This window comes from Arachis hypogaea, chromosome 19 (assembly GCF_003086295.3).
Source record: "Arachis hypogaea cultivar Tifrunner chromosome 19, arahy.Tifrunner.gnm2.J5K5, whole genome shotgun sequence".
Taxonomy (NCBI): Eukaryota; Viridiplantae; Streptophyta; class Magnoliopsida; order Fabales; family Fabaceae; genus Arachis; species Arachis hypogaea.
In genome coordinates this window covers 100781402-100796788 of record NC_092054.1, presented here as the reverse complement: position 1 = coordinate 100796788, position 15387 = coordinate 100781402, and the positions used below count along the sequence as shown (strand labels likewise).

Sequence of the window (15387 nt, the reverse complement as noted above, 5' to 3'; positions counted from 1 at the left end):
TCACTTTAGAGGGCCTAACAGAGCTTTTCAAAGAAGAAGAAACTATGGCAACCGAAAACAACAACAATGCCAACAATGCAAGGAAGGTGCTTAGTGACTTTACTGCACCTACTCCTGTTTTCTATGGGAGAAGCATCTCTATCCCTGCCATTGGAGCAAACAACTTTGAGCTTAAGCCTCAATTAGTTTCTCTAATGCAACAGAATTGCAAGTTTCATGGACTTCTATTGGAAGATCCTCATGAGTTCTTAGCTGAGTTCTTGCAAATCTGTGACACTGTCAAGACCAATGGGGTTGACCCTGAAGTCTACAGACTTATGCTCTTTCCTTTTGCTGTAAGAGACAGAGCTAGAACATGGTTGGATTCACAACCTAAGGAAAGCCTGAACTCTTGGGAAAAGCTAGTCAATGCCTTCTTGGCAAAGTTCTTCCACCCCAAAAATTAAGCTTAGAATGGAAGTCCAAACCTTTAGACAGAAGGATGGTGAGTCCCTCTATGAAGCTTGGGAGAGATACAAGCAATTGATCAGAAAGTGCCTTTCTGAGATGCTTTCAGAATGGAGCATCATACGAATCTTCTATGATGGTCTGTCTGAACTATCCAAGATGTCATTGGATAGCTCTGCTGGAGGATCTCTTCATCTAAAGAAGACGTCTGCAGAAGCTCAAGAACTCATTGAAATTGTTGCAAATAACCAATTCATGTACACCTCTGAAAGGAATCCTGTGAATAATGGGTCAACTCAGAAGAAACGAGTTCTTGAGATTGATACTCTGAATGCCATATTGGCTCAGAATAAAATATTAACCCAACAAGTCAATATGATTTCTCAGAGTATATCTGAAATGCAAGCAGCAACAGGCAGTACTAAGGAAGCTTCCTCTGAAGAAGAAGCTTATGATCCTGAGAACCCAGCAATGGAAGAGGTGAATTACATGGGAGAACCCTATGGAAACACCTATAATCCTTCATAGAGAAATCATCCAAATCTCTTATGGAAGGATCAATAGAGACCTCAACAAGGTTTCAACAACGACAATGGTGGAAGAAACAGGTTTAGCAATGGCAAGCCTTTTCCATCATCTTCTCAGCAACAAACAGAGAATTCTAAGCAGAACCCCTCTGACTTAACAACCATTGTCTCTGATCTAATCAAAACCACTCAAAGTTTCATGACTGAAACAAGGTCCTCCATTAGAAATTTGGAGGCACAATTAGGTCAGCTGAGTAAGAAAATTACTGAACTCCCTCCTAGCACTCTCCCTAGGAATACAGAAGAGAATCCAAAAAGAGAGTGCAAGGCCATAACCACATCTCACATGGCCGAACATGGAGAGGAAGAAGAGGCAGTGATTCCCACTGAGGAAGACCTCAATGGACGCCCACTGACCTCCATGGAGTTCCTTAATGAGGAACCATAGGAATCTGAGGCTCACACTGAGACCATAGAGATTCCATTAAATTTATTTTTGCCATTGACGTTATGATTTTTGCCAGTAAAGAATGTCATAAAAATAGTCGCGTTGTAGATATAGTCTCTAAACCGACAAAAATTCCTTCGTACAAATGTTTTGGGTGTCACAAGTAACAAACCCCTTTAAAAATTGTTAACCGAGTATTCAAACCTCGGGTCATCTTCTCAAGGAAATGCGAGGAGGTATGTTCTTATTATTGGCTATAAAGGTTGTAATCGGGGTTTAGAAGATGAGAAGCAAGTAATTTAAATGACAAGTAAAGTAAATGACAGTTAAAATGAATAAATACTATAAAGCAGACTTTTGGCAAGGTAAGAGAAGTTGGAGGTCCAACGTAGTTATCTCTCTCAACTATAATGAAAGTTGAATCTAAACTCCACTTGGTCAACCTTTACTAGGGCAAAGGAAAGTCATGGGACTAATTAAATTGACCTTTGAATCCTATTTATTTCCTAAGAAAAGGTTGGGATTACTTAAGTTCAGCTCAATTAGCAAGATAACGATTATCAATTATGTTGAGTTTAATAATTGTTGAGTTACTGAATTCTTAACCAAGACCAAAAGGGGAAAAAGTAAAATTGCTGGAATAATAAAAATGTCCTTAGATAGGAAGCAATGGTTACTTAAATCAAAGAGAACAATCGTAAACTGAAAATACCTCAATTATCATTAATTCAAATAACAGTATGTAACATGGAAGAATTCATAGATTCAATTATAAAGGTAAATAGCCAACTCAAATACTGAAATAAATAAATAAAGTGAAAGGGAAGTTCAAAACAAAGAAATATAAAACCTGGATTGAGAGTCACTCTTAAAGCGAGAAGAAATCCTAAATCCTAAGAGAGAGAGGAGAAGATCTCCCTCTCAACTAAATCTAAATCATTGAAAAATAAAATATGCGAGCTCTCTCTTGAATGGGTGCATTCCCACACTTTATAACCTCTGGTCTATGCTATCTGTACTTGGATCTGGGCCAAAAAGGGCTTCAGAAATCGCTGGGGGCGTATTCTGTAAATTCTGATATGTGGCCTCTGTCACGCGTCCGCGTGGGTCACGCGGTCGCGTCATTCGGAGCTTTTCCTTGCCACACAGTCGCGTCAGCCACGCGTCCGCGTCGTATGCGTTCTGCTTATGTCGCGCGGTCGCGTCAGTCATGTGGCCGCGTCACTGCATCTTCGCTTCTGGCACGCGATCGCGTCGTCCATGCGATCGCGTGAATACCAGTTTCCTTCAAAGCTCCGTTTTGCTTTCTCCTTCCATTTTTGTATGTTTCCTTTTCCATCCTTTAAGTCATTCTGCCTTAGAAAATCTGAAACTACTCAACACACTAATCACGGCATCGAATGGAAATAAAGGTAATTAAAATAATTAATTTTTAAAGCTTAGAAAAACATGTTTTTCATAATATGACATAATAAGGAAGGGAAAGTAAAACCATGCAGTTAATATGAATAAGTAGGTGGAGAATTGAATAAATCACTCAAATTAATCACAAAAGAACTCATGAAATATGGGTTTATCAACCTCCCCACACTTAAACACTAGCATGTCCTCATGCTAAACCCAAGGTAAATAATTAAGGTTAAAGTGATGGAATGTCATGCAATGCAACCTAATTTAAATGCAACTACCTAAATGAATGATGCATCATGCAACTCTAAATTATTCACTCATATATAAAGCTTACATGTAGTCAAGTTAGTTCATATTCTCAAGGAGTCATGTATATGTATAGCCAACCCTTAAATAATGAAGCATTTCAGCAAATGAGATGGGAAAGAAAACATTGTACAAACTTGCAAAACAATTAGTAAATTAAGTACAGATATATGTTGATGAGTTATTGAACCCTCACTGGATTTTGTGTTTACCCTCTAGTCACTCAGTGTTTACTGGGTTTATTCACTCTACTTTTCTTTTTATTCTTACTTTCTATAGCTTTGTTTTTCATCTAACCAATCAACAATTATAAAATATAGTCATACCAAAAAGTCATGAGGTCTTTAATTGAGGTTGTAATGGGGTCAAGGTAAAGGTAAGGATTTATGTATAGGGTCAAGTGAGCTAATAAGTGAATCCTTAATTAGACTAAGATCTCACCTTAACATACATATTTAGTAAAACAAAATTTCCTTACCTATTTTCCCATATTATCCCACTTATTGTTACATGCTCATGTTTCACTTTTTATTTTTTTTATTCCATATGCATTACTTTTATTTTGCATTGGGGAATTTCTTTTGTATCCCCTTTTATTAAATGCTGAAATTTTTTTTTTCAAGGTACATGGCAATTAAATCACTTTGATTTTCTCATAAGCATGCTTCCCAAATTTATTTTATTTCTTTTAACTTCTCTACCCTTTTTGTTTCTATCATCCATGTTCCTAATAGGTTTCCCATGTTCTAATCTATTCATAATTTTCTATCTTAAGCTAACCAAGGATTCAACTTGGGATTTTATTTTGTTTTTCTGCTTAAGGCTAGTAGTGTGGCTAAATAGAATAAAAGGGATTTTAAAGGCTCAAGGGGGCTGACAAGGGTGATGTGAAAGGTAGGTTATTCTGGGGTAAGTGAGCTAAAATCAAATGATGGCCTCAATCATTCTTTTGGTATGTAACTATTTTATATTCTATAATTGGACATATAGATTAAAGCAAAGTAAAGAACATCAAAATAAAAAGAAGCGAAACACACAGGAATGAAGTTATGGTTTGAATGCAACCATACAATTAAGCTCAAGACTCACAGGCTGTGTGTTCTCTAACTCAAGCATCATATATCATTCATATATGTTATGCAGGTTTAGTTAAAAATTCCCATTATTCTCATAAAAAAATTATTTAGGGTAGCTTTTAAAGTTTTAATGTTCCTCCTTGATGAAATGTTGTCAGCTTAACTACATCATGTAATGCTATATACAAGGTTTATGGATTTAAATCTGATATGTTCAATTTCCTAGCTTACTTCCTTTTTATATTTTTCAATTTAAACTATACTATCTTATGCTAAAAAGGGTAAACTATACTAATTAATCCACTAATAAATCGGAATTGCAAACTAAACTAAATAACTAAAAATATGAACTAAAGATGCAATATGCAAAAATAGAGTAAAAATACATAAAAGCAATGTATAAGTACTCAGAAAATAACAATAAAAAGAAAAATACAGAAAAATATTCAAAATAAAAGAAAAAGTATATAGTGGTTCACCAAAATAAATGCCAGAGATGGCGACCTCCCCACACTTAAAATGAAGCATCGTCCCTGATGCTCAATCAAGCCGGGTGTGAAGGGGTGTCATCACTGGTAGGGATGGCAGCTAGAGGCTCTGTGGTGGTGGTGGGCTGAGGGTCTGGCTGCTGTAGAGGTGGGGCTGACTGGATCCGGATCTCCGGATCCGCAGCCTCTATCTAGGGCATAACCTCCTAATGCGGGGCAGCCTGCTTTGTGGCTGCCTGCTGATGGGTCTCCTCCTGGAAATGAGTCTCCTCCTCGTGCCCATCTTCCTCCTCCTCTGATGGCTCAGATGGTGTGTCGGGCTCAGAGGGGATGTCGCCGGATCGTATCACCAGCTTCAGGTGCTCATAGCGTCGCTTGTTGCGACGCTCCAATCTCTCATACCGGCACCGGTTACGGTGCTCCATCTGATCAAGCTGTCGGAATAGGCGGTGCACGAGGCGGTATACGGCCTCAGAGGCAGGTGAAGGTACAGTGGTAGCAGCAGGAGCAGCAGTGGCAGCTGTGGATGAAGAGGGTCCAGCAGACGGTGGGGCTGGCTCATCAGTAGCAGTGAAGGGTGGTGGTCTGTAGCCCAAAGCTAAGAAGTTCCTACTGTGAGGAATGATCTTCTTGCAATCCGCCACTGGTGGTCTCTCATCAGCATCCTCCCATGGCATGTCAGCTCGACGGCCTAGCTGTGTAACCAGATACGGAAAACAGAGGGTGCCTCGGATGTGGACCCTGGCCATAAAATGCCAGATAAAGCATGGCAGATAAAGGTCCTTCCCCTCCATCACACACCAAAGGAGGGTGATCATAGCAGCCGGGATCTCTGTCTCGTGAGTACTCGGCATCACATAATTACTCAAGATCTGATGCCATAACCGAGCCTCATCATTTAAGTACGCTTTCTTGATCCCTCGAGGCATGGTGGTGTCCTGACCCATCTCCCAAGGAACTGTCGGGTTGAGAGCTATCCGTGCCTTCACAGCATCCCAATCAAACTGCATCTGACGCATGTCCTCCTCAGCCTTTGAATAACCATCAGGCTGATCGGACTTGGCTGGGAGCTGGAGAATGTCCTCTAAGGCCTTCTCAGTGACCAGAATTTATTTTTCTCTCAGGTTCACTGCATCTAGGGTGGTGAGGTAGTAGTTGCAGTAGAATTCCCGGACCCAAGATGCGTTGACCTCTGTCAGTGTTCTCTCCAGAAAGAACCAGCCCCTTTGCTTGATTTGCTCAGTGGTGTACTGCTCGAGTGCTTCTGGAATCTTCAAAGTTCGCTCCAGGTATAGATTTCTGGAGTTTGCAAAAGCCAGGTACTTCAGCTCACAGTACCGGTTTGCAAATTTTATAGGATCATTTGCAGGGAGCAGCTGGTCAGCTTTTTCCTGCTGTGTGAAGTTCTTCTCCCGCCATGAGGAATCGTGCATGAGGGCAATGATGGACTGGGAGGAATTTCTGATGCACGGAAAACTTGTCTCGCAACAAATCTCCCTTCGGCAAGTGTACCGAATTTGTCATCAAGTAAAAACTCACAATAGAGTGAGGTCGAATCCCACAGGGATTGATTGATCAAGCAACTTTAATTAGAAGAATGTTCTAGTTGAGCGAATCCAGAATTTGGGTTGAGAGTTGCAGAAAATAAAATGGCGGGAATGTAAATAACAGAAAAGTAAATGCTAGAATTAAAGGACTGGAAGTAAATGACTAAAAATAAATTGCAGAATTGTAAATGGGAATGGGGGATTTGCTCATAAAAGTAAATGGCAGAAATTAAAGAGAATGGGTAAGATCAGAGATGGAGAGTTCATTGGGCTTAGGAGATGTTGCAATTCTCCGGATCAAGTTCATTTTCATCTCTTCCTCAATCAATGCACTCATTGATCTCCTTGGCAATCTTAAGTGATTGAATTACAATTTCTTGCAATTCAATCTCTCAAATCTTGATCAATAGCCAATTCCTTGGTCAATTGCTCATGAGAAGAGATAAAGTATGGTCACTGATTATACCACATGCATTTCCCAAATCAAGTATTGAGAGGGTTATAGTCACATACCCATCCAAACCCAATTTGGTCCAGCATGAGAAAGCATTTCTAGCTTGATCTCTTCATTCCTCTTTCAAGGTTCAAAAGAGATCCAAGTTTGAATAGCTTCTTTTCCAAGATAACTACTCAATTAGATGAAGATCGAAAGCTTTCAAGTAAAATCAAGAGAAAAGATAGAAGAAGAATAATGAAAATTAGTATTGATCCATCAAATTACAACAGAGCTCCCTAACCCAATGAAAGGGGTTTAGTTGTTCATAGCTCTAGAAAATGAAAACAAAGATGGAGAATACATCATAGAACTAGAAATTGCAGAGAAAGTAAAATACAGAGAATAATTATCTTTCTCCAACTTCCAGAACTCCTTAACAATTCAAAGCTACTCCTATATATACTACTTCTCTCAGCTTCTAGTTGGCGCTTCAAGTCTTGGGCCTTTGGATCTTGAGTTTGAAGCAGTTCTCTTCTTCATTTGGGCTTGGCTTTACTTGCAGAGAGAAAATGTGAAGTGGGCAAAGACTTTAGCTCAGGACGTTAGGGGTGTTAACGTTTAGTGAAAATATGAGTTCGAGAACGTTAGTGACGATCAACTTTCTCACTAACGTTAATAAGTAAAAGCCACGTTAACCTCAACGTTAGTGGCATAAACATTGCCACTAACGTTGCCTCTAAGTCCTTCGCACACGTTATTGAGACTTAACATTTCCAATAACTTTGAAAACCCCCTTTGTTCCCACGTTAGAGCCCACGTTAAATTAGTTAACGTGGGCTTGCCATCCTTCGAGAACGTTAGTGACACTCAACATTGTCACTAACGTTCCAAGGTGCCCCTATGCCTCACGTTAGAGTCCACGTTAACTAGGTTAACGTGGCTTCTAACGTGGCCATGCTTAGCCATCCCCAACGTTAGTGACAATGTTGAGTGTCACTAACGTTGGCCATTCTTTCACTCATTAACGTTAGCTTCCACGTTAACTAAGTTAACGTGAAAGTTAACGTGGCTCCTTGGGGGGTTGTTTGGTTGCTTCCAACGTTAGTGACAATGTTGGGTGTCACTAACGTTGTCGACCACTCTTGCTTCTTACGTTAGCTCCCACGTTAACCAAGTTAACGTGGGAGTTAACGTGGTATATTTCTCCTTAGGCCAACGTTAGTGACAATGTTGAATGTCACTAACGTTGGCGTTTCTTCCCCTCTTTAGCGTTAGAGGCCACGTTAACTAAGTTAACGTGGACTCTAACGTGGCCACTTATGAGCATTTGCCAACATTAGTGACAATGTTAAGTGTCACTAACGTTGGCTCAACTTCCCTTCTCCACGTTAGAGTTCACGTTAACTTAGTTAACGTGACTCTTAACGTGGTCAATGATGGCTTCGAGAGCATTATTGGCAATCACTTTTCTCATTAACTTTGCAAGTTACCTCCCATTCCTTGCTTCCTTTGGTCCTGAAATCAAGCAATAAAGTGCATAAAAGTTCTAGTCCAAGTCATGGGTAATGCAACATACAATTTGTCACTAAACTCATGCAAAATCCTCATGAAATAATGTAAAATTTACAATGTATGCTTGAATCAAGGTGTAAGTGAATATCTACCCAAAACTAGCTTATTTCCTAAGGAAATGCATGAAACTAACCTAAAAACAGTAAAGAAAGGGTCAGTGAAACTGGCCAAGATGCCCTGGCATCACAACACCAAACTTAAAGCTTGCTTGTCCTTAAGCAAGTACTGAAACAACAGAATGATGAATGGAATGCCAAGAGCAATGAGTCATTCTTGTGGAAGTCATATCACTGATTTTATGGTGGTTTCTTGCATAGCAACTTAGGTTCATTCCTGGCTTTCAGACCTTTATCATGTCTTAAAACACTCACTTTGCTTACATCCCATGAGACTTTTATTCATTGATCCTTTTATTGTCCTTTCAGAGCTTATTGGTGTTCTTAGGCTAAGTGCTCTGTAAGGGGGCAACTTTTTAAGATAAGCTTTCAGCCAACACTCCCGAACCAGTTGGTTCAAGGTGCTAGGTGTTGAAGCACCCCTAAGGTCTTACTCCCTCAAGTCTCTCCCAGATACATACACACCACATGCATATAGTTCATTTATTTTCCTTCTTGAGACCTTGGTGTCCAGCACCTCTATGAGTTCATGAACCTTGATTTCTCCTCCCTTCATTATACAGTGCACTATTGTGGCTCTCTTGACATTCACCTCCGAGTTGTTTGCAGCTGGGAGAATAGACCTTCTCACTAACTCAAACCACCCCTTGGCTTCAGGAGTGAGATCTATTCTCTTGATGAACTTTGGTTTATTTCCCGCACCCCTTTCCCAGTCAGCTCCTGGTACACAAATATCTTGCAGAATGTGGTCATAATTGGGGTTGTCCAATCTTGAGTGATAGCTTTCTTCTTCAAACTGTATAGACCGTAGCTTCAATGCCCTCATGACACTCATGGGACCAAAGTCCACCATCTTTCCTCTCACAAAGCTTGTGTACGACTCATCCTTCTTATCATATCGAACCGCATTTGCATAAAATTCTCTTATGAGGTTTGCATTCACCTTAATGACCGGGTCAGTGAGGAGCTCCCATCTTCTCCTTTCTATCTTCTCTGTGATTTCGGGGCACTCAGTCTTTTTAACTTGAAATCCCAGCTCATAAATGATTTCCTTATCAACCATCCACCCGTATTGTAATGCATGATGCAAGCTTCTAAATCTCTTTTCATCATATGGGTGTTCTTCCATGGGTTCCTTTCCCTTCCTTCTTTTAGAACCCGAAGATGCCATGAATGATAGTTAATATGTGAAGGTGGCAAAGTTGTGGAGATTTTTGGTTGTTTAAGGTTTTATTGCGATGAAGAGAGTGAGGTGGGAAAAAGGTTTTTAATGGGGTAGGGAGTGTCTTGTACCGAAATGGAGAGTGGTGAAGATTGGTTAATGAGAATGAAGGTGGGTACGGAACAAGGGTCATTTATATAGAGAAGTTGTGAGAGAATGGAGGGTGTGGATTGATTGAGTGGTTGCTTGATGGACGGTTGGGGTGATGCATGGATAAAATACAAGGATCATCACTTTATGAATGAGATTACTCGGTCTTTTAGGGGTTCCATTTTTCCAATGCTGCATGGCAACATTTTCCAATGTATTGCCTTTTTAGAACAAGTGTGTAGCCCTTCCTTTTGTGGTGTCCGATCCTTCTTTGTTTAGTTGTCCAATCCATCCCTTTTTATGCTTCTTTTCTTTTCCTATAAAGATTTAAAATACGGAAGTTAATATCATAAAAATCAAACTCTACGGCTAGAATAATAAAGAGAAGAAAAATAGTTTGTTTATTTATGAATTTCAACTAACTAACTACTTGTGTATCCTTATGCATTTTGGTGGCACCATGGGGTGACACCAAACCTAGTTTGAAGCAATGTGATGAAAAGTTTTGTTCAAAGCTCCCAAGACTAGCATGCTTCTTGGTTTGCTTTGAACACCAAACTTGTTCTTCACTATATACTTGCATGATAAAGATTTCACCAAGTGTTTGTCAAGTTTGGGTTGAAATTCATAAACATTGATTTATTCATTATTTTAAAAACATATAAAACATGGGTTGCCTCCCATGAAGCGCTTCTTTAGCGTCACTAGCTTGACGTTTTTCCCTCATCAGGGTGGTTGGTAGTGTTTAAAGTCCTCCCCTCTTGCTGTGGACTTATATCCATTGGTTGGATCAATGAGCTCCACATGCTCCAGAGAAAGAACTCTGTTGATAGTGAAGACCTTAGGTAACTGAAATGGTACAGTAGGGAGATTAGGGGGAATATCTGAGAAGTAAGCTGAGACAACTCTATCCCCTGGAGAGAAGTCTTCCGTAGGGATCTTCTTGTTCCTCCACCTCCTTGGTACCTTCTTCTTTGTTTCTTTTGAAGTTGCCTTCCCCTTGGTGACCTCTTTTTCTAAAGGAGTTGTGATGCTGTCTTCACCTGCCTCTAGAGGTTTAGGTTCCTCCAACTTTTCTTTGAGCTTTGACAATTGCTGTTTTCTTTGTTTATCTATTAAGGGGGTATCAGAATGAACTGGCTGTGCTTCAGTGCTTGTTTCCTCCTTCAGTGTCTCAGTATCATTTGTGCTTAGTTCCTTGTCCTCTTGATTTGTTTCTTGTGAGAGTTTGAAAACATTGAAGCTGAGTCGTTCATCATGGATTCTCAATATTAGCTCCCCTTTCTCTACATCGATAAGTGCTCTGGCCGTAGCTAGGAATGGTCTTCCCAATATGATTGGGTGAGTGTGACTCTCTTCCATGTCTAGAATGACAAAGTCTGTTGGTAGAAAGTATTTCCCAACCTTTAGCAACACATTTTCCACCACTCCTATTGCTTGCTTTTGAGTTTTGTCAGCCAGTCTGATGATTACATCTGTGGGCATTATCTCATTGATCTGCAGCCTCTTCACCAGGGATAAGGACATTAAGTTAATACTGGCCCCCAAATCACATAGTGCTCTATCGAACATAGTTTCACCTATGGCACAAGGGATGTGAAAACTCCCTAGGTCTCTTCTTTTTGTAGGCAACTCAGGTTGAATAAGGGCACTACATTCCTTGTTCGTCACTATAGTCTGGCCTCCTTTGAGTGAGCTTTTCGTGGGAAGAAGTTCCTTCATATACTTGATGAATGCTGGTATTTGTTGAATTACCTTGATGAATGGTATGTTCACATGCAGAGATGCAAACAAGTCTAGGAACCTTGAGTATATTCTTTTTCCCACAGCACCATCGAGCAGTTGAGGGAAGGGTGCATAGAGCTTCAGCAGCTCTTGTTGTGAGATTTCTAGTTCTTGGTGATCTTTATCCTCCTCCTTTGTTGAGTGGTCTTCAGGTTGTTCGAAAAGTTTGCCTTGCTTGTCTTCAGTCTCTTGATCACTTGTAGTGAGCATTTTGCAATCTTCCCATCTTACTTTCTTTGCTTCTCCTTTGGGGTTATTCTCCGTGTCACTTGGGAAGCTATCAGTAGGTTTGGGAATCTTCTCAGCTAAATATCCCACCTGGAATTCCATCTTCCTGATGGTCTCTCCCTGGTTCTTAATATTGGCTCGCACCTCCTCTTTGAACACCTTATTTTCTTGAATCTCTTGGCATATTCCTTCAAGTAAGGCTTCAATCTTAGAGAGCTTGTCATCAATTGATGAGTGATTCGGAGCAGATGTGCTGTTTTGGTTTTGATAAGCGTGTGGAGAAGTGTTGTTGTGGGGGTATTGAGATGTCCTCTGTGTGAATTGCTGGTGAGCTGCATTGTTGTTGGAGTTGTAACGTCTCTGGTCTTGGTTTTGATCTTGCTCACTTCCCCACCCAAAGTTTGGGTGGTTTCTCCATCCGGGGTTGTAGGTCTTGGAGTATGGATCATAGTTTTTCCTTGGTGAATTCCCAATGTAGTTGGTTTGCTCCTGACTCCCCTCTGCTTCTTCATTCACTCCTTCTTGGGTTGTTGATGAAGTTGAGATTGCTGCTACTTGGTTCATCTCCATCTTCTTGGTGAGGTCAGCCAGCTGCTGGGTAATGAGCTTGTTTTGGGCCAACAGAGCATCTACATTGTTTAGCTCCATTACTCCTCTTGTGTTCCCTCTTTCGGAAGCATAGAAGTAGTCGTTCTCTGCTACTGTTTCAATAACATCTACGGCTTCCTCAATAGTCTTCTTCTTGTTCAAAGATCCTCCGGATGAATGGTCTACGGCCTTCTTTGACTCATAAGAGAGCCCTTCATAGAAAATGTGCAGCTGCACCCATTCGTTGAACATGTCAGGTGGACACCTCCTTGTTAAGTCCTTGAACCTCTCCCATGCTTCATATAGAGTCTCACCATCTTGTTGCCTGAAAGTTTGGACCTCAGCTCTCAGCCTATTGATTCGTTGAGGAGGGTAAAATCTTGCTAAGATTTTGTTCACCACATCTTCCCAAGTTGTCAAGCTTTCCCTTGGGAAAGATTCCAGCCACTTGGCTGCTTTGTCCCTAAGTGAGAATGGAAACAAGAGCAGTCTATAGGTGTCAGGATGAACACCATTAGACTTCACTGTGTCACATATCCTCAGGAAGGTGGTTAGATGTTGATTGGGGTCTTCTTGAACACCTCCTCCAAATGAACAGTTGTTCTGAACAAGGGTGATGAGCTGTGGTTTAAGTTCAAAGTTGTTGGCATGGATTCTTGGCTTTTGGATGCTACTTCCACAATTGCCTGGGTTTGGATTGATGTAAGAGCCCAAAACTCTTCTATCCTCCCCAGCATGATTTGCTCTACCTCCTCCCCCATGGTTGTGATCCTCTTCTTCATGATGGTTTTCCATGTTGTCTTCCATGTTTGGTTCAAAGAATTCCTCTTCTTCCTCAGCACCAACCACTTTCTTTCATCTTGCCTGCCTCCTTAATCTAAGGAAGGTCCTCTCAGGTTCAGAATCGAAGGAAGTTGAAGCCCCGCTTCTTCTCCCTGTCATACAACCATCAAGTGCAAGCAAGAAAAGATAGGTGCAGAAAGTATTTGTGTCAGAATTACTGTTAGTTGTGGGTGATGCAATATATCAAACAGTTAGTGGGTTAGCAAACAGAATTGAAAATAACAAAGAAAAACAAAAGAGTCGAGGGGGAAGGGAAGAAGTTTAACTAAAACAAAAAGTAAATCACTCAAACAGAAAATGAAATTCACAAAATAAAAATGCTCAATCTAGTGATCTTCCAATTTAATCATTGTTGATGCACAATCAATCCCCGACAACGGCGCCATAAACTTGATGCACGAAAAACTTGTCTCGCAACAAATATCCCTTCGGCAAGTGTACCGAATTTGTTGTCAAGTAAAAACTGACAATAGAGCGAGGTCGAATCCCACAGGGATTGATTGATCAAGCAACTTTAATTAGAAGAATGTTCTAGTTCAGCGAATCCAGAATTTGGGTTGAGAGTTGCAGAAAATAAAATGGCGGGAATGTAAATAACAGAAAAGTAAATGCTAGAATTAAAGGACTGGAAGTAAATGACTGAAAATAAATTGCAGAATTGTAAATGGGAATGGGGGATTTGCTCATAAAAGTAAATGGCAGAAATTAAAGAGAATGGGTAAGATCAGAGATGGGGAGTTCATTGGGCTTAGGAGATGTTGCAATTCTCTAGATCAAGTTCATTTTCATCTCTTCCTCAATCAATGCACTCATTGATCTCCTTAGCAATCTTAAGTGATTGAATTACAATTTCTTGCAATTCAATCTCTCAAATCTTGATCAATAGCCAATTCCTTGGTCAATTGCTCATGAGAAGAGATGAAGTATAGTCACTGATTATACTACATGCATTTCCCAAATCAAGTATTGAGAGAGTTATAGTCACATACCCATCCAAACCTAATTTGGTCCAGCATGAGAAAGCATTTCTAGCTTGATCTCTTCATTCCTCTTTCAAGGTTCAAAAGAGATCCAAGTTTGAATAGCTTCTTTTCCAAGATAACTACTCAATCGGATGAAGATCGAAAGCTTTCAAGTAAAATCAAGAGAAAAGGTAGAAGAAGAATAATGAAAATTAGTATTGATCCATCAAATTACAACAGAGCTCCCTAACCCAATAAAAGGGGTTTAGTTGTTCATAGCTCTAGAAAATGAAAACAAAGATGGAGAATACATCATAGAACTAGAAATTGCAGAGAAAGTAAAATACAGAGAGTAATTCTCTTTTTCCAACTTCCAGAACTCCTTAACAATTCAAAGCTACTCCTATATATACTACTTCTCTCAGCTTCTAGTTGGCTCTTCAAGTCTTGGGCCTTTGGATCTTGAGTTTGAAGCAGTTCCCTTCTTCATTTGGGCTTGGCTTTACTTGCAGAGAGAAAATGTGAAGTGGGCAGAGACTTTAGCTCAGGACGTTAGGGGTGTTAACGTTTAGTGAAAATATGAGTTCGAGAACGTTAGTGACGATCAACTTTCTCACTAACGTTACTAAGTAAAAGCCACGTTAACTTCAATGTTAGTGGCATAAACGTTGCCACTAACATTGCCTCTAAGTCCTTCGCACACGTTATTGAGACTTAACATTTCCAATAACTTTGAAAAGCCCCCTTTGTTCCCACGTTAGAGCCCACGTTAACTTAGTTAACGTGGCTCTTTAACGTGGGCTTGCCATCCTTCGAGAACGTTAGTGACACTCAACATTGTCACTAACGTTCCAAGGTGCCCCTATGCCTCACGTTAGAGTCCACATTAACTAGGTTAACGTGGCTTCTAACATGGCCATGCTTAGCCATCCCCAACATTAGTGACAATGTTGAGTGTCACTAACGTTGGCCATTCTTTCACTCATTAACGTTAGCTTCCACGTTAACTAAGTTAACGTGGAAGTTAACGTGGCTCCTTGGGGGGTTGTGTGGTTGCTTCCAACGTTAGTGACAATGTTGGGTGTCACTAACGTTGTCGACCACTCTTGCTTCTTACGTTAGCTCCCACGTTAACCAAGTTAACGTGGGAGTTAACGTGGTATATTTCTCCTTAGGCCAACGTTAGTGACAATGTTGAATGTCACTAACGTTGGCGTTTCTTCCCCTCTTTAGCATTAGAGGCCATGTTAACTAAGTTAACGTGGACTCTAACGTGGCCACTTATGAGCATTTGCC

At 40.4% G+C, this 15387-nt stretch overlaps 2 non-coding genes across 2 annotated transcripts; one reads left to right on the top strand and one right to left on the bottom strand.

The window, feature by feature from the left end:
• Positions 1 to 444: 444 nt before the first annotated feature.
• On the bottom strand, positions 445 to 552 carry LOC112780764 (small nucleolar RNA R71). Its single transcript, XR_003191580.1, has one exon. It is a non-coding gene; the product is annotated as a small nucleolar RNA R71 (small nucleolar RNA).
• Positions 553 to 12536: 11984 nt separating this feature from the next.
• Positions 12537 to 12640, top strand: LOC112781959 (small nucleolar RNA R71). The gene has a single exon (XR_003192705.1). It is a non-coding gene; the product is annotated as a small nucleolar RNA R71 (small nucleolar RNA).
• Positions 12641 to 15387: the final 2747 nt, after the last annotated feature.